Below are 18,750 nucleotides of genomic sequence, written 5' to 3' on the forward strand. Positions count from 1 at the left end.
TGGTCGTGGGGGTGCCAGGGTAGCCGACCGGCCCCTAGGGCCCCGCAAGCCGCTGTCGCGCGGGTCCGGGCCGTGGGCGGAAGTCCCCGGCGCCGTAGTGGGGCGGGTCCCACGGCGCGGCCCAGGCAAGGGCAGCCCCTGGATGGGTGCAAACCCGCCTCGCGCGAAAGCGGGGTGCGGCCACAGAGCCGGCCCGCCCCGCCACTGTTGGCAGCCACAGACTCTGCCCAGACTGAAGGGAGCACTTGAGTTTCACACTTTTATCGGGAGGAGGAGCTGGTGTGTGTTATTGGTAAATCACTTTTGGCTGGTCGTTAGCCTTACTGACTAATAGACGCTGGCTTAGTCACTCTCATTTGGGACGTAGACACTTCAACTCTGGAAGGGCGGCCCTTGGAGCTTCTTTTGTTGGAAAACAAGCCCACAGCTCTCCCTGAGACTGGAATGGGCTGGTTAAGTGTGGGAAGAACAGGGCACTAATTATATTATCTTTCCTACAACTGGATTGGTAGGTGGGGAGAGAAAAAAATCCTGCTGACGTTTCTCTCTAGTTGTTGCTATTGAAAATGCCAGGTTGCTTCAAAGGATTAACCACAAGGAAGAGGAAAAACACCCTTAGAGAAACGGCGGAGGGAGCTGCCGAAAGCACATGAAAAAACCTGTTCGAAAGTGGCACAGAAAACGTAATGCCAGATCTAAGTGTTTTTACAGGCCAACCCTGCGTGTCTTCTCTTGGGGATTTCCAGAGAAGGTGTGCTTGCCATAAAGGTCTCCCCATCTGTTCCCGGATCTTGCTTGCAACTGCAATCCTGCCTCACCCACTTCTAGCTGGGACAATAGGGCCTGCCCAGATCCTTCCGTCGGAGCAGCTGGTGCCAGTGGGCTTTGTCACTCCCGATCCCTCGAACCTCTCTGAGGACCTGGTCCCTCTGGTCACTCTCTGCGCAGTCCTTATGCCACTCATTGTAGCACGTGACCTCGATGCAGCCCGCGTCCAGTCTTTGTGCTACAGAGAGACTGGCCATCTGAACACCCCCAAGAGAGGTGGCCCCACGAGGCAGTGACTGAAACTTTAAAAGAAAACAACACCGTGTTAGAGCCATGGCCTAATTATATTCATTTACCTGCAAGCTGGTCGGTAATACCCTCAAGGGACAGCCTGCCGCTCTGTCCCAAAATAGAAATACCGAGATACAAATGCTGCCTTGAGAGGTACAAAGTAAGGATTTTTGTAGAACAGAGCTTGTGTGCTCCAAGTGCGGGGCATTTCCTTTTTATTTTGCACCGTGAGTTTAGTGTTGAAACAGTCGTCGTAACTTCCCTCACGAAATGCCTGCCGGAGCTTGGAGAGGCTGCTTGCCTTCTGGTCTCTCTCAGCATAAAAGGAGCCAGGATCAAGGGGGTTAAGGCTGGCCCCGGATCCAGGGCAGCAATTCCTTATATTGTATCAAAAGTCTTTCATGCTGCCTGGCCTTTCATGTAGCTCTGAAGCAGCTTTATCGATCTATGCTAAGTAAACATAGCTTTGTTTTTGTCTTCCACCCACCGCCCTCCCTGCCGGCCCAGACTGGAGTTGGATCTCATCCAAAGCGGCTACAGCCGCCTCCTCCACACACAGAAGCAGGGTTTCTAGGGTGAGGCAATGCGTCTGCAATTCGCAGAGACAAGGCAGGAATTGTAATTGTAGTTCATCATGTGATGACTTATGAAAGAGGAAGTTGGTATGTTTTAGTCACGTAGACTCTGCCCTCTTGCTTAAGGCTGCATGCAGGTCCCCTCAGAAGAGCATGATGATCCTCTTTGCCTTTCAGAGTCAAGGTTACGAGGTTGGCTGCAGGGTACTCCTGCCCATTCATAGGTGGACAGGCAGGCAGACGCCTCACGAAGTGTTGGCGGGACCAGGGGTGGAGGCTGGGTTTTAACCAGAGCACTGAAATGCTGAAATTTGTCTTAAGAACTAAAGGAAAGATTCCATGGGGAACACTTCTGCCGAGATGAGATGAAGCAACAGTCCCTTCCAGCTCTAATTTCTAAGGCTTTTTTTTTTTTTTTTAATAAAAATTACAGTTTAGGAGCAAAAGGAAAGCCGTTCTTTACGGCTACCATCAAAAAAGCAGGGATAAGAGAAACGGTCGGAGGGGAAGCTAGAAGGGAGCAGTTCTAAGCAATGGCTCAGTGGGTAGAACAAATCTGATGCCTCCCCCCGCCGCCAAACACACAGAGATTTCCATGGGCTTCCACTGTGTGACCATTACACATCTAAAATCTGAATCTGGTCCCTGGAGCTTGCTCCAGTTGAGATGCTCTTGTTAACACATCACAGCCCTGTACTGACAATCCACAGGGCAGTGTAGGGAAAAAAAAAAAAAAAAGAAAAAGGTACCTTCCAGAAGACCCTGAGGGAACTCTGGCCTGAGGACACACAGCAGAGGAAGGGTTGCACGGGGAGTGCTTGCTGTCCAAGAGGTGGTATTCCTAGAGATTGCGGAGTTCATGCACTTCACCCTATATCCATGTGTGGAATCACAGCCTTCATTCTTTAGAGTGCAGTTTCTATTAATAGCATGATGTTGCAACCATACTAGAGCTTCTTAAACTCTGACCCTGGCATATTTGAAGGAGAGGGGAAAAATGCAGCTGCGTGTCATGTGGATTTCTTGTGGATGACATCCTCAGCTCCTTGCACTTGGGCAAAACCACCAGAAGACTGGAAGGGCACACAGGCTATTCAGGGCTTCTCTACTTAAAAAAAAAAAAAAAAATAGGCGTTTGAACATTTTCGTTTCTATGAATACGTCTGTGTGTACTACGGAGAGTCGTGACAGAAACGCACCTCCTGTAATAGAGGAGAGCCTTTCTTCTAAGTAATAGCATGTAGGAGACAGTTCTGCCGGTTTTCAAATTGCAAATACACTTTTTTAGAAATACTTTCCCTCTGTTTGACCTCTCCCTGGAGCCTACCTCCTCTGTGCACAGAAAGCATTCAGGTATTAAAGAGACTTTTGCATGTGGAGGAGATAAACTCTCTGTGGAGGGTCTAAGAATCAGGCCAAATAAAATCACAGGAGCTCTTAATCACCCACATATTATACACAGAAGCTGTTAGTCACTGGCTTATGTGTAAACATATGTACAGGTCCCCGTTTGGAGTAAAAATTGGGGTCTTGATGGAGGGTAATGACTTCCTGTGTCAGAATTTAAAGAGCTAAGTGAAAAATACAGACAAAGGAGAGATTGAGGTCACACGCTCTCTCAGTCTGCAAGGAAATTTGTAGGAGAACTGGAGGGAATTCAACAGCCATTTGATGCCAGCACCCTCCTATTGACTTTTTGGAAAGAGCACGATGAAATGTACTTTTCTGGAAAAATGTCTGAATGCGGGTTTAACGGATATTTGAAACACTTGCCAAAATCCTTTAAAAGATAGCACTAGGAAGATGCTGACAAAATAGTGAACTTACTTCAAGGATAATGTTTGGACATATTAAGGCGGTAAATTTTCTTTCACTAGCTTGCTTACTTAAAATGTAACTCTCTTGCATACACTTTTGGTAAGTAGAAAGGGGACTGCAAAAATGGAAGATGTTACCATTCTAAAAAATTAAGAATCATATGATCATCTTGTATTTATTATGCCTTTCATATGGACATTCAAAAAAGACTATCTCAAGTATAAATTCTATTATCATCCTTCTTCAGAAACGAAAACCTAAGGTATTGAAAGATGAAGTGACTTGCCTACAGTAATATTAAAGTTAAGCATCAGAACTGAAATCCAGGCATGAGTCCTGTTGTTTAATAATGTAGTCTAGAAGATTCTGTTTGCATTTTGAATGTTTAAAAAAAATCATGCAAGCACAGTGTGGAAACCTAGCACAAGGGTGTTAACAGTTGTGAGTGCTGACAAAAAGAATGGTACAATTTGCCAATTGCTATCTACATTTATAAGAAAACACACTAGTATAGTTCACGAGACATCCATCCAAAGAACAGCAAACAGTCACAACAGATAGAGGGAGATGGTAGAGATGAGAGACAGTTGCCACCGCACTGTGCCTGGTAGGGGACTCCTTAAATGGCAAACTATTTTGTGCTGGCCTTTATGAACGTTAGATAAAAATTGATGTTGGCGGTAGGATAAAAGACTTCCATTCCAGGGGCGCCTGCTGGCTCAGTAGGTTAAGCATCTGACTCTTGATTTCGGCCTCAGGTCGTGATCTCACGGTTCATGAGATTGTGCCTGGCGGGGCTCTGCAGTGACCGTGTGCATCGTGCTTGGGATTCTCTCTCTCCCTCTCTCTTCCCCTCCCCCACTTGTGGGTGCACTCTCACTCTCTCTCTCAAAATAAATAAATAAACATTAAAGAGGGGCTCCTGGGTGGCTCAATCGGATAAGTGTTTGACTTTGGCTCAGGTCATGATCTCGCACTTCGTGGGCTTGAGCCCTGCACTGTCAGTGTGGAGCCTGTTTGAGATTCTCTCTCCCTTTCTTTCTCTGCCCCTCCCCTGCTTGCACTATCTGTCTCTCTCTCAAAATAAAGAAATAAATAATCATCCTTAAAAATCCTTTAAAAAAAAAAGTCAGCCAATATGAACCAGACTGACTTTCTCTTGACAAGAGAAAATGTTTTTTATAAAAGAATGCCAATCGGCAGGAAAATGTGGCCTTTACCCATGAGCTGGCAATAATCTGTTTCAGTGGTTCATTCCCTCTGGTCTAATGTGTTTAGAAACAAAACACAAAGAAGGAGTTCCACTAAAGATCTTGAATTTACTCCCTCCAGGGAACATACTCAAGTACACCTATTTACAGAACAATTCCTTTGGAAGAAGAACTAAGGGCCAACCCAACAGCTTCTCCACAACAGATAGAACAGAGAAAAAAAAAAGTAGTATTGTTATTTAAAGCAATTATTTTATGTGTATAGGTGATATTCCAATGATACCCAAAGACCTAACTATTTAACAGCAAAACTATTTCTCCAATGTGTGTGTGTGTGTGTGTGTGTGTGAGAGAGAGAGATCAGTTTTATGTACAAAGGAGATCCAGAGAGCTCCCTGCAGAAGGAAGAATGGAAGAAAAACACTTAAAGACTCATCATTCATAGACTGTGATTTATTAATTAGAGTAAATGTGTGTATGCATCAGCACATCCGCTCCTGCACGAAGGGGAGTGCAAAGCCTTTGAGACCATTAAGATTCGCACTCAGAACTAAGTGCATACAAGGAAGAAGTGCAAGGGGCGCAGACAGCCTGGGTGTGCGCCCTGACAAAAGACCACTGGTAGACAGAAGTAGGGACAGAGAGTTCCTAATGTGACTGCCTAAATACAGCGTCATTACTAAAAAACCTGTCACAGACAGCTAAGATGCAAGTGCAGATGAACTCTGATGGACTTGTTGGCAAGCCCTCTCAGCCCTTCAAGCAAATTCCTAAGTGAGGAAACTGGTCCGAAACATGCCTGGGAATGACACACATGTGAGCTTCCTAGGGGCTGTTATCTCTTAGCATTTCAGAGATAGCTAGATTTTAAACATTTTTCAGACTTCCCTACTATTCTACTTCCTGCCTACTTACCTACCTACCTGTCTACCTACATTTGTATTAACAGATCAGTTCATTATCCTTCACCATGACTCAGACATCCATGTCAGTTCACTTCATTAATTTGGTGAAGTGGGGCATCAGTTCAATGAAGACTTTGCCTTCAGAGAAGAGGTGCAGGTAAAACAGCGACCGCAATTCAGGTTTCCCAAAACTGCAGTTCTTTCTTTAGCCCACTGGTGGGCTACCTCCTATTTCTGTTTTCTTCCCACATTCTTTTTTACATACATGTAAACGCCTGCCCGGGAAATAGCTGATGAGCCACAGGCTCCCCTCATTCACCTGGCAGGTCACCTGATGCAGGTCACTCGGATACCCTGGGCCCGTGTTTTTCTCCAGTGGGAGAGGAGATGCTGAACTTGACGCCATTTCTATTCGGACCCTCCATATGGTAGGTGAGCTAATAGGAATACAGGGGATTTTGATGAACCCAAGCCCAACATCTTCTGACACACGTGGCATCACAAAACAATGCAGAAAAAAATGACCAAAGAGTGTCTGCCCCTTATTTGGGGGCGGTACACCATCCAAATAAAGCTGTGAGGTTAAGTGGCTACCAGATCATCACATCTTCTGAGAACATGATGTCTGCTTGGTCCGGGCTCAGATCCCGGGCTAGAAGTGGCTAAGCCGTAGTCTGTACTTAGTTTAAGTTAGCCAGGGCAAAAGCGTCTGTATCAGCATTAGTGTGCCCAGTTAAAGTCTCTCAAATTTACCGAAAATATTTCTTTTCACAAGAGACCACCTTATTTTAGGTATAAATATATAAAACAGGCAAAGGTTATATACATATTTGGGCAGAGATCATGTATATACTTCATATAAAATGGGCAAAATTCAATATACGATCGACAGACCCTTCAGATTTCTCAAGAGGACCTCAGCTGAGAAAAACAAAAACCTGTTCCATATACTTACAGGCATTTGGCTCAATAGGTCAGCAAGATGTGGAAATTTGTTTTGAGGCTTTTTGTATTCTCACCCAGGATCCCACTACTTAATAGCTATGTGGCTTCTTTGCTGGCTATATACTGAATTTATAAAGGATGTTAGAAGACTTAAGTTCTAGGAATCCTGATATTTGGAAATGTGTTGACTATTGTGAAATATTGCATTCATAACCTTCTATATGGTTTTCGCCTATTTGGGTCTGATTATGAAAAACCCTAATGAAGTTTCTTAAATTCTATATATTTCAAAGATGGTGTTGGTGGGAAGCACTTATATGTAAATGTTTCATGTCAACTATTTTTCAACAGCCAGAAAGGACCCATATTCTTGGGGTGCCTGGGTGGCTCAGTCATTTGAGTGTCCGACTTTTAGTTTCAGCTCAGGTCATGGTCTCACCATTCGGGAGTTCGAGCCTTGCATCAGGCTGTGCACTGGGGGTGCATATTTCTCTCTCCCTCTCTCTCTCTCTCTCTCTCTCTGCCCCTCCCTGGCTTGCTTGCTCTCTCTCTCAAAATAAATAAATAAATAAACAAACAAACATTAAAAAAATAAAAAGGAGCCATATTGTTTACTTCTCATGCAGAAATTGCTGAAATATTTTTAAATGAGTGTCCCAGAATGAGACCTCCAGATTCCGTGAATTCAGAATATGGAAAAGGATAAACAGCCCCTTTTAGCTGTAACAGGAGACATTCTTTTAAAAGCCTGGAATGCTGAAGCCCTCTTATACTGAAAACATGTCAGGACATGCCTTTTTGGGATGCTGACAAGTGGTTTAGGCTCCGAATTCAACATTCCATACTTTTGAAGTTGTTTTCTGTTGGCAGACGACCTCTTGATTATTTTCATGCAGTGGGTGTTCAGGCCAACCTTTCTGGTTCCCAGTAATGAAAACAAAACAAAACAAAACAAAACAAAACAAAACAAAACGATAACCCATATTCTGTGAAGGGTCCACATTATAGCATGAAGTTATGGGTGTGTTGAGCACTGGACTTCTAATGGTCAATTCTACGAGCCTTGTCACAGTCTGTAACAAAAGTTTGTTCAAGATCGGGTACCCATGACCTAGAATACTTTATTTTCCAATGCTCGTTTCTACTTCTTAATAATGTCACCGTGTTAAAGAATGAAAAATTACAGGTGCGGCGAAAAAGTTTCCATCTTTAAGGAGCTGTCATTTCTCTAGTAAGATGAAGTAGCAATTTCCATTCACCTCAGCTCCTTTTTGGCATCAAGTCTGGGAATGGGTTGGGGGACGGATAAATGAATGAGCTGGTGAATGGAGTTTCTTTCTCCTGACTCAGACAGATGCCGCTTACCCCCATGCAGGTGTCTGTCAGTTAGGTGCAAACCAGTTCTCCCACTCCACAGAGCCCTGTTTTTAGGAAGTTATGATTCACGGGTTGGAGAACTGCACTGCAATAGTACACTGTACAGCATGAACCTGGTGAAATTAAAAGGAAATCCTCCATCCTGCCTCGCCAGCCACCAAGAATTCATTTCACAGGTGCTTCTATCTGTGGGTCTCAAACAAATGTCACCCACTTAAAACCCTGTCAACATTCACCTTATTATAGAAGACATGTCAGTAGATGTTTTCATATTTCTCGAACACCAGCAGATTCTCAACATGCCCCCAAACAGGGAGGTGCAATCCTGAGTGGTGGTTAAAAAAAAAAAAAGTCTCATCTCATTTCACTTTGTGGGAATTATTTCTTAATTGTCTGCTTTATTGGGAAACTTCCCAGAGATTTATACACTATCAGAAACTAGCCTGGAAGAAGCCAAACAGGACAGGCATAACAGAGTCAGAGGCCTCTTAAAACATTCGTCTTGCAGACCAAGAATACAACCTGTAAATCATTTTTATGCTTTTATTATGGTATATAAATTATGATATTTTAGGTGGAGCCACTAAAGGCGGCATAGGGAAGAAAATCACTTTCTTTCTTCAGGCTTTCCATAGGTAGTATAATTTAAATAATTCTATGGTAGAGTTTACACACCTCTGATAGAGCACTGTTGTTTACGAAGTAAGAACAGTAATCCTCATGTAAAAAGGTAGTATTGCTATCCTATACAGCAGATGGTGTTATTAAATACACAGGCAAAGTCCAAGGTCATAAGGAAGTAACAATTAACCAGAAATATGATCTGTCACACTCCCTTAATGGGTAACCTACCAGATACATGCTGCCCGTGTTATCGTGACTGTTGGGAGGTATACCGCCAAGGTTTAGAGCAGTTCCACCATCAGCTTAGAAATACTGGAATTATGTTCTCACTTACGCATTTAGGGAAACCAACAAACTAGAAAGAAAGTGAAAATTGGTGTGATTTGCCCATCATCTTGCTTTCTGTTGCCTACTTTTAAAAATATAGCCATTCTTGAATCTAACTGGTCCACCCCAACTAACACTTGTCAAAATTATGGATTTTATACGGCGAATTTGAGTTGTTCCAAGGACTCTTCAGATCATCATAGGCATTATTTTTGCCCCTGGAGATTTCATAGTGTAAAGGTGACCAGAACAGATTTGGCCGTATACTAGCAGCAAAAGGTGGAGAGGGGATGGAGGGGGGCAGGGACCATGGGAAAACCAGCAGTGTGGAGGAGGGCCGATGAGTCAGGAGTTGGGAGGAAGGGGGCAAGGGGAAGGGTGTAGTCCATAACTTACCAGTAAGTAATAGGGGCACGATTAAAATCCGGAAGTGGGGCACCTGGCCAACTCAGTTGGAAGAACATGCAACTCTTGATCTTGGTTTGAACCCCATGTTGGCTGTAGAGACCACTAAAAAAAACCAAATAAATAAAAATCTTTTTAAAATAAAGATAAATAAAACCTGGCGGTAGACTCAGCTTTGCTGTAAATCAAATACAAATATGTCAATAAAGCCGGAGCTTTGCACAGACAGCCCAATTCCTTATGAAGGATTTCCAAGGAGAATTTGCCACAGAGAATGTGTGAAGGGTTTCCTTCTCAGCCAGGCTTTTGAAGATGAAGAACTGAATTCTAGATTCACCCAAAGGAAAGATGACCAACAGGCAGCAACCAAGTCTGAATCACAAAGCGTTGGCTAGGATTTGAAAGGGTAAGCCTTGGCCCCTAAGCAAGGACTCCAAAGTATGTCATAGAGTTGTGACTCCAACCACAGTGCCAACTAATCTAAAAAACAGCATCTGGAAGAGCTAAAACATCCCGGGTGTCCTGGGTGAATAGAAAATGAACAATGGGACACAAGGTTCAGAGAGGCCACTGGCTCATCAGAGTAAGTAAGCGGGCAGATCCCAGTCTGTGGACAAAAAAAATCTGTTCTTTTTTTTTTTTTTTTTTTGAGAGACAGAGAGAGACAGCATGAGCAGGGGAGGGTCAGAGAGAGAGGGAGATACAGAATCCGAAGCAGGCCCCAGGCTCTGAGCTAGCTGTCAGCACAGAGCCCGATGTGGGCCTCAAACCCACGAACCTAGAGATCATGACCTGAGCCGAAGCTGGACGCTTAACCGACTGAGCCACCCAGGCGCCCCCCAAAAAAGCTGTTCTTGAATTTCCCTGCTGCTGGATTTGGTGAGGAAGTCTGAATCACAGAAAATGCATGCTAATAAGCTTTTTTTTTCTTATGCAGTCTCACATATTTAAATACGTATATTTACATTTTTCCACTTTTAAACTGAGTAAGAAAAGCACAGCATCCCAGGCTGAGACCTTCATGTACAGGCTCAGGGACCTGGCTTTTCCACGTGGCCAGGACTCCTGCTGAAATTTCGAGCAGGTCCTCAGAAACACCGATGAGATACCCTTGGGCTGAATGAATGAGAACTTTCCGGAGAGCAGAAGACTGGTGGAGGTCCAGCTGGAAAAAACATATGGCAGCAGAGACGGAAAGAGTGCTTCATGACCAAGAGCTTTATAAAAAATGTCTGGAGGCTCAAGGCAGCCTTTTCAACCTAAGATCTTACTAAGCATGATGGATGTTTGTACTTCTAGGACTGCCTGTGATCCAATTTACCTGGATCCCAGCCAGCGCTGCATCCTCAGGTGCTCCTTGGGATGGTGCCCGCACAAGAACCGCATTGCACCACCTCTGCCTCCAAGGTCAGGACCCTGGGGCCTCCTCCCCCAGCCCCCCACTCCAATAGAGCACTTGACATGGCTGCTCACTGTGTTGTCCTGAAAGAAAACAAAGTTTGCAAATCACTGCAGTCCATTGGTTTTATGAGAGATCAGTAGGGAAAATGACTGTGGTAAATTCCCTTCTTAACCCCGAGTGAACTCAGAGCACAGACTGCTCAAGGAGCAGAACTGGGCAGTCTGCGTCTCCAAACAGGACGCCCCGCCAAGATGGCTTCTCCAGACAACCACAGGGCCTCGAGGTTTTATCTCAGTCCCTCCTTGCCCAATGTCATTTCCAAAATACTGGAAAGGAGTTTTTCATTTTTCCAGGTTAATTCTCCATACGAATCCTCTCTTATTGCTAATACCCATTTGTATCAGTTACCGAGCTTTAAGAACACTCTACGTGGAATGCTGTATCCTTCAGAAAAGACATAAAATGAAGTTGATTATTCAGAATTATAGAAAAAACAGTTTATAAAGTTCATCATTTACCACAGGGCTATAAAAAGTAGTAAGTTCCTCTAGAATACTTGAGTAGTATTAGGTTTTTATTTTATTTTTATTTATTTATTTATTTTTAATGTTTTTTATTTATTTTTGAAAGACAGAGACAGCGCAATCAGGGGAGGGTCAGAGAGAGAGGGAGACACAGAATCGGAAGCAGGTTCCAGGCTCTGAGCTGTCAGCACAGAGGCCGACATGGGGCTTAAACCAACAAACTGTGAGATCATGACCTGAGCGGAAGCCGAACGCTCAACCGACTGAGCCACCCAGCTGCCCCAATTTTTCTTATTTTTTAAATGTTTAGATGTTTATTTATTTTTGAGAGAGAGAGAGAGAGAGAGAGAGAGAGAGAGAGAGAGAGAGAGAGAGAACGTGCATGAGCAGGGTAGGGGCAAATACACAGGGAGACACAGAATCCGAAGCAGGCTCCAGGCTCTGAGTGTCAGCACGGAGCTCAAGGTGGGACCCGAACCCACAAACCACGAGATCATGACCCAAGCTGAAGTCAGACACTTAACCAACTGAGCCACCTAGGTGCCCTGTAGTATTAGATTTTTAAAAACATAACCAACATATACTTTTTAAAGACACGCACAGAATGTGTTGGAGAGGCGGTCAGGGACACCTCTTTGTGTCCTCAGCTATGCACCCATAATATAGTCATAGCTGACACTACGTTTCTTCAACAGATGATACTATCTCTTTCTCTAATGGCCACTCCACCACCATTTTCTTAAGTATGTTAACAGTACAAGCAGCATTCACTATAGTCACAAAAATTGGGGCCTAACGTCATTACCCAATCATCATGACAATTGTCCTTCCAGGTTTCCCTTTGTCCATGTACACACATTTCCACGGCATGGTTTTCCCTCACTGGAAAGAGAAAGGCCAATGAGTCCGTTGTACATACTCTATACTGATAGAGCAATGTCACTAACTTTTCATAAAAGAAGAAGCAAATGATAGCCCATTATGCTTAAATTATGTTTTCCCTCCTAGGAACTCAGAGCAAAAACCAAGATGACCAGTGTGTGTGTGTGCGCACGTAGGTGCATATATATTACTACATTGTTATATAATTATCATATACTACTAAAACATCTTTAATAATGTCAGGTTCAGGGTGAGCTGTCCATCCATCTGGTCAAGGGGATGGAGAATGTGTACCTAAGACTATTTAAGCCTAATGGGGAAATAACGTTAAGGCCCTAGAATTTTCTAGCTGTTCAGAAAGAGAAAATAAAGTTCCTTCTTCTCAAGCAAAGCTTTTCTCTTTGGAGGGCACTAGACATGCAGAGACAGATTGTAGACTGGGGGCAAGCTAAATGTTTGTTCTTTTTTAACAGAGGCCCAGCTTCCCCTTGGCTCTGTTTCGGTACAAGGATCTCCAAATCCCTGTCTGCATATACTCTGAGGTTTCCGTCCTGGGAGGGTAACTCAGGCTTGGTGACAGGGTACCACCGTCTCTGCTGTCACGTTACTGAGTAAACACTGGCACATCCCTTTTTCTGTGCTTCATTTCCTCTGCAAGTTGAGATAGATATAGCTGACCCTTAAACAATGCAGGGGTGAGGGGCGCCGACCCCCCTCGAAATCTAAAATCCACACCTAACTTTTGACTCCCTGAAAATGTAACTACTAAGAGCCTACTGTTGACCAGAAGTCTTATCGATGACATGCACATGTCCATTCACATGTATTTTGTGTATTTTGGGTATTACACATACTATATTCTTACAATAGAGTAAATGAGAAGAAAGAAAATGTTATTAAGAAAATGATAAGAGAAAATACACTTATGGCACTGCCCTGTATTTATTGAAAAACAATCCGCATGTAAGTGGACCCTTGAAGTTCAAACCCACATTGTTCAAAGGTCAACTGTAAATGTGAGATTTACTATGTCCAGCGTGGGTCAGTACGGTAAGTGACACAGCGGTTAGCAATTCGGGGCCTGGAGGCAGAGCGCCAGGGTTTCTAATCCGGTTCTTCCACTTTTACCAGCCGTGTGATCCTAGGCAAGGTATTTAAACTTTCTGTACCTTGATTTCCTTATCTGTGAAATGGGTATAAAAACCGTACTTACCACAGAGGTTGATAGAAGGATTAAATGACGTGCAAACAGGGTAAGGCACATGATAAGCCCTTGATTAACACCGGCTTTTGTTCTGTTAGGTATTTGCAGACAAGTCTGAAGCACATTTGTTCTAAAACCAACCAGTTATTCCACCTCCTGTGGTCAGACTTGAGGATCTGACTTTAGGAACAAGCCTTGCTACTTAGCAACCCTCCACACCCACCTCTCCAGGAAGTAGTTATCGCCAAAGCTGCCAATGACCTCATTTTGACCATCTCCAAGAGACTCTTATCTCTCTAATCCCTCCTGAGTCATTATCTGACTCTTCTGCCATCACTTCTTGAATTCTTTTCCTCACTTTGACTCTTAAAGTAACATCCTGTACCTACCAGAACCCAGAGAAGGTAAAAACTCCAGAAGTTCCTATGTATGTGTTCTACCCACCCCCACTCCCCACTGTTTGACTCCAGGCTAAAGTTTTCAAGACTCAGCACACAGTAGGTGCTCAGTGAACGTCTGTTGTGCCTTCTTGAACTGCAGTGTTGAAGAACGTCCTCAGTCTCTGTCCCCTTGTGTTTTCTTGATATTGGGGCCCTTCTGCTCCTTCTAGAATCTCTGCTCAATCAAGTACACCCTGTAAGGTCGTCTGACTTAACGTCCATCTTGTTCTTCACTTGAGACCCGAAATTCTTCATGGCTAAATTTCATCTGTTTCCGGTTTACAATTTTTGTGGGGGTCCACTGTGAATGCCCCTTTATTTAGGAAACAGATGTAGGAATTAAGCCCCTAAAACATCAAAACCACATACAGTTATTCTGAAAATAACCCCTTCTTGGGATGTATAAGATGCAATTTAACAAGGGGACCCTATTCTCTGAGAGCTAGGACCCAAGAATATGCATTTTTTTAATTAAAAAAATTTTTTAACTCTTTTTTACTTTCTGAGAGATAGAGAGAGACAGACTGAGAGCAGGGGAGGGGCATAGAGAAAGGAAGACACAGAATCTGAAACAGGTTCCAAGCTCAGAGCTGTCAGCACAGAGCCCGATGTGGGGCTCAAGCCCACAAACTGTGAGATCACAACCTGAGCTGAAGCTGGAGGCTTAACTGACTGAGCCACCTAGGTTCCCCCCAAATATGCATTTTAAAAGTGAAATTCCTGGGGCACCTGCCTGGCTCAGCCATTGGAACATGTGACTCTTTTTGTTTTTAATTTTTTGGTTTTATTTTTTGAGAGAGAGAAAGAGAGAGATGGTGTGAGCAGAGGAGGGTCAAAGAGAGAGGGAGACACAGAATCCGAAGACAGGCTCCAGGCTCCGAGCTCGCTGACAGCACAGAGCCTGATGCAGGGCTAGAACCCATGACCCGTGAGATCATGACCTGAGCTGAAGTCGGACGATTAACCGACTGAGCCATCCAGGAGCCCCTGGAACATGTGACTCTTGATCTTGGGGCTGTGAGTTCGAGACCCATGTTGAGATGTAGAGATTATATGACAATAAAATCTTAGAAATAAAAATAAATAAATAAAAATCAAATTCCTGGCTTATACGCAGTAAAGGGTAATGACTGTTGGTTCCCTTGCCCTGAATCCCTTCTGCCACACATCTCAATTCAGGACCACTTCAACTGAACGAAGGTTATGTACCTGTGAGGATCAAAGTTACTTAAAATATTAACTTAGAGTATTAAAAAAAAAAAGAGGCAGACTTCCCCTTACACACACACTCTCTCTCTGAAGTCAACTATAGATGAAGTGTTTTTTGTTTTGTTTTGTTTATTCACACCATTAGGCATAGCAGGACCTATGATACTCTTAGGGACCCATGAAAATGTTTTAATTTGAATTTCTTTTAAAAGCAGAAGGTAGAAAAGAGAATAACAATAGTGAATATACATTAATTCAGTCTATGTTATATTTGTCTTAATACCACGGCAGTTACAGGACATAGTTTTTAATGGAGGAAGGGGCCCACGGCCCTTCTGGGCACACAAAAGTCCTCATGCAGCCCTACTTATGACTACTGACCTTCTTTAGGTTCACATGTTCATTCTAGGCATTCCTGGAATATTTCCATATTTTTAACTTACACATTGCCTTAGACTTAGTCGTTGGTATTCCAGTTTCTTTCTATTTGTTTTGATCCCTCAGAGGCCTCATCTATTGCATTGCTTTGTTCATTGTCTCCATAATAATGACTTCCAAATCTCTCTCCCCCTCTACCCTTGTGTCAAATTCTAACTTTGAACTTCTAACTGCCCATGGGGTATTTCCACTTGTGTATCTCATCACTGGCTCAAAACTAACAAACACCTAACTGAGCTCACCTTCCCTCCACTCGGCTCCTTCTTTGTTCTCTTTGAATTACTACTAATTTTGTAGTTATTATGAGTGAATCTTCGGTTCATCTCCTCTCTCCCTTATCTGAAGATCTGGCTGGGCCATAGGTCCCGTGCTCCCTCTATCCTGACCTGAGTCATGCTATGCATCCCCCAGCCCTGCCTTACTTGCCTTGCATCAGGCTCTGGCAGACTGCATTCCTGCTCCTTCCTACAACACAATTCCTGAGGACCCCTGACTTGAGCTTAACACTGTTTTTATCATCTTTTCCCTCTGCTCCATAATTCCACTATTTCAACCCAAACTCCTTACCAGTTTTTAAGGCCCTGCTTACATAAGCCCCTCTCTGTTCTGGTCAACAGATCTCTGCACATTAATACCCACCAGAAGTGACCCTTCAGGACTCCCTTCACTGTTCCATGAACTGGATTTGCTGTCTTTGCTTTTTGTTCACTTTCTACCATTCATTCATTCATTCATTCATTCATTCATTCATTCAGTAGTTTGGGGGGACTACTCTGTCCTTAAATGTTCCCTCACTACCTATACCAATCCTATGTAGCTTTCAAAGTTCAGATTAGGTCCCCATTTGTATGGCCCTAGGGCCACCCATGATCATTGGTCTCTTTCCTCTGAACCCCCAGAATTTAGCACCTATGTAGGCATGTGGTATGGGATTCCTTGACAATGTCACATGTGTTATTTGTCTGAGTTTAGTGAAAGCAATACTCTTTACAGACCATCTACCTTTACAATCACCCAACTACACCCGACCTGAAGCCCAGGCCTGGGCTAGTGGTGCTAACCCACTGATTATTGGCAATGACCCCTGTATTTCAAGTGTTCGCTATGCTGTGATCCAGGCACTGTCTATGCCGGACATTTCATACACACTGCTCCCTATGAGGTTGATATTACCGCCCCTCTTTTACAGCTGGGGAAACTGAGGCTCACAGAGATTAAATGATTTGGTGAAGTAGCTAAAGTAGAATTTAAGTCTAGGCCTGACATAATCCAAAAACTGTATACTTACCCTCTTTGTTAAATTACCTGTGTTTTTGGATGATTTGTAAATATTCAAATCTACTCATTCTCTTCCCAGTGATAATTATGTTTGCTTTATATTTCCTTTGTATATATATACATATAGATATATAAATGTATCTGTATATATATGTATATAGATGCTTAAAGGTGACTTTGACTTGTAAGAGAAATAAATATATATGTGTATTTAAGAATATATATATACATATATATATATTCTTTTTTTAAAAAATAATCTCCAGACCCAACATAGGACTCAAACTCACAGCCCTGAAGTCAAGAGTTGCACGCTTTACCAACTGAGCCAGCCAGGCTCCCCTCTCGCTTTATATTTCTTATGGCCTGCTATTCTATCCATTCAGGACCCTACATTCATATCAGACCCACTAAATCCTTCTAGATTCTTACCATAAAGGTCCACTACATATTGGTTATTTGGGGAACATTAATATAAAATAATTTTAAGCATCAACCTCACAGGTGGACCGATCCAACCAGTACCTTTCTCTCTTGCAATGTAGTATATTTTGTCAATTAAACAAAACATAAGATTAAAAAAAAAGAATAAACATACAAGGGAAATAGACATTGGGAACATAAAAATGGTATCTCAGAATGAACATATTATGTATAAAAGTTCACCACCAGAAATTCTGGCTAATACCAAACGCAAGGATTCCTGCAATAATGTTAAGTCATTAATCCTGTGTTTCTCCATTGTTCTCTGTGTACCCTCATCTGGCTGAGTTCCTATCAAGCCTTAGCATCAGATTATGGAGTATATCTAGACCATTCAAAAGCCTTCTACAAAGTTAGGAAAATAATATAATAAAATTAAATTGCTTCATTATAATATAGTAAGTTTGTTTAAGATTGGTTTTTGGGGGGGCTGAAATTCCTGGAGATACTGGTGGCGAAACATCATTGCAAAAAAGAATCTGTGGGAGCCATCTCCGGGTTCTGGAGCATGCCATCTCATGACTGGAAGATGATAAATATTTGCTTACTAGCCCTCCAGTGCAGCTCATCTCCATGTGACAGAAACTGTCACTTGCCTCCTATTAACACCCGACAGAAACTGTTCCCTGTCTCCCAGTGTCCCTTTTCTTCTCTTTCTTGGTAGCATCACTCGTATTAGAAATAGTGATTGCTTTCTTCTTCTTTTTTTTTTTTTAAACCTAAGTCATTATTGGCTCTCTGTTCAAAAATAACTCCACCAAGTAGACTTTCCTGCTGAATGAAGCTATCATGTGAAAACAGATAAATTCACTATAACCTTTTGCTTTATTTCATTTTTATCAACATCTGTTTGTCACCTTTATTCCTGACAGAAGAGTCTGGGAATTTCTGCAATACTCTAAAATAGGGATTCACGGGAAATGTTCCTAGACGACTTTGATTTGTTAAGAGAAACAAAGACTTTATTGCTGACTTGGTTACTGGTGGCAGAGTAATCAGAATGTTCTATGAAGGAAGGAAGAAGTTTGACCTCTTCTAAAGTCACTTTAAAAAGCTGGGGTTGATTTCGTAGTTCTTGGTCAGAATCTCATAACCATTTACATTTTTTCTATAGCTCACCAACATCTGCTGCTGCTTTCTGCTCAACTTCTTGTGATACTAGGGCCCTAGTTTCCTTTAGGGAGCTATGATCCCTCCCTCACACCCAGGCCCCGTAGCTGTGGCGGGGCTCGTGGTCACCCTCAGTGCTAGGAGTGGTTTGGGTGTGTGGTCCAAGTCCAGTCCATCTGAACCATGCTTGATTGGTTTAGGAATGAGCATGTGCTATAAGTTGAGCCTATCAGAGCAAAGGATGTCAGCTCCCACCCGAGGTATGCCAGAAGTCCTGGGCAAGAACCATTTTCTGCAGTAGGTAAACTGATGGAAAGGTCGCCTAGAACTTCTGTGGAACCTCCTGTCAAAAAATAGGGAGTACCTGCTTGAGGACAAAGTCGAGAGAGGAGGCAAAGCTAAAGCCTGGGAACATGTTCCTGGAGATAATGTTGGACAGGAACCAGCTCTACCTGAAAGTCTGTCTCCTCCTGATTTTTTCTGTGTGCATGAATGAATACATCACCTTCTGAGTTGTATTTCTGTCACTTGCAA

Source organism: Suricata suricatta, chromosome 2 (assembly GCF_006229205.1).
Source record: "Suricata suricatta isolate VVHF042 chromosome 2, meerkat_22Aug2017_6uvM2_HiC, whole genome shotgun sequence".
In the NCBI taxonomy this organism is placed as follows: Eukaryota; Metazoa; Chordata; class Mammalia; order Carnivora; family Herpestidae; genus Suricata; species Suricata suricatta.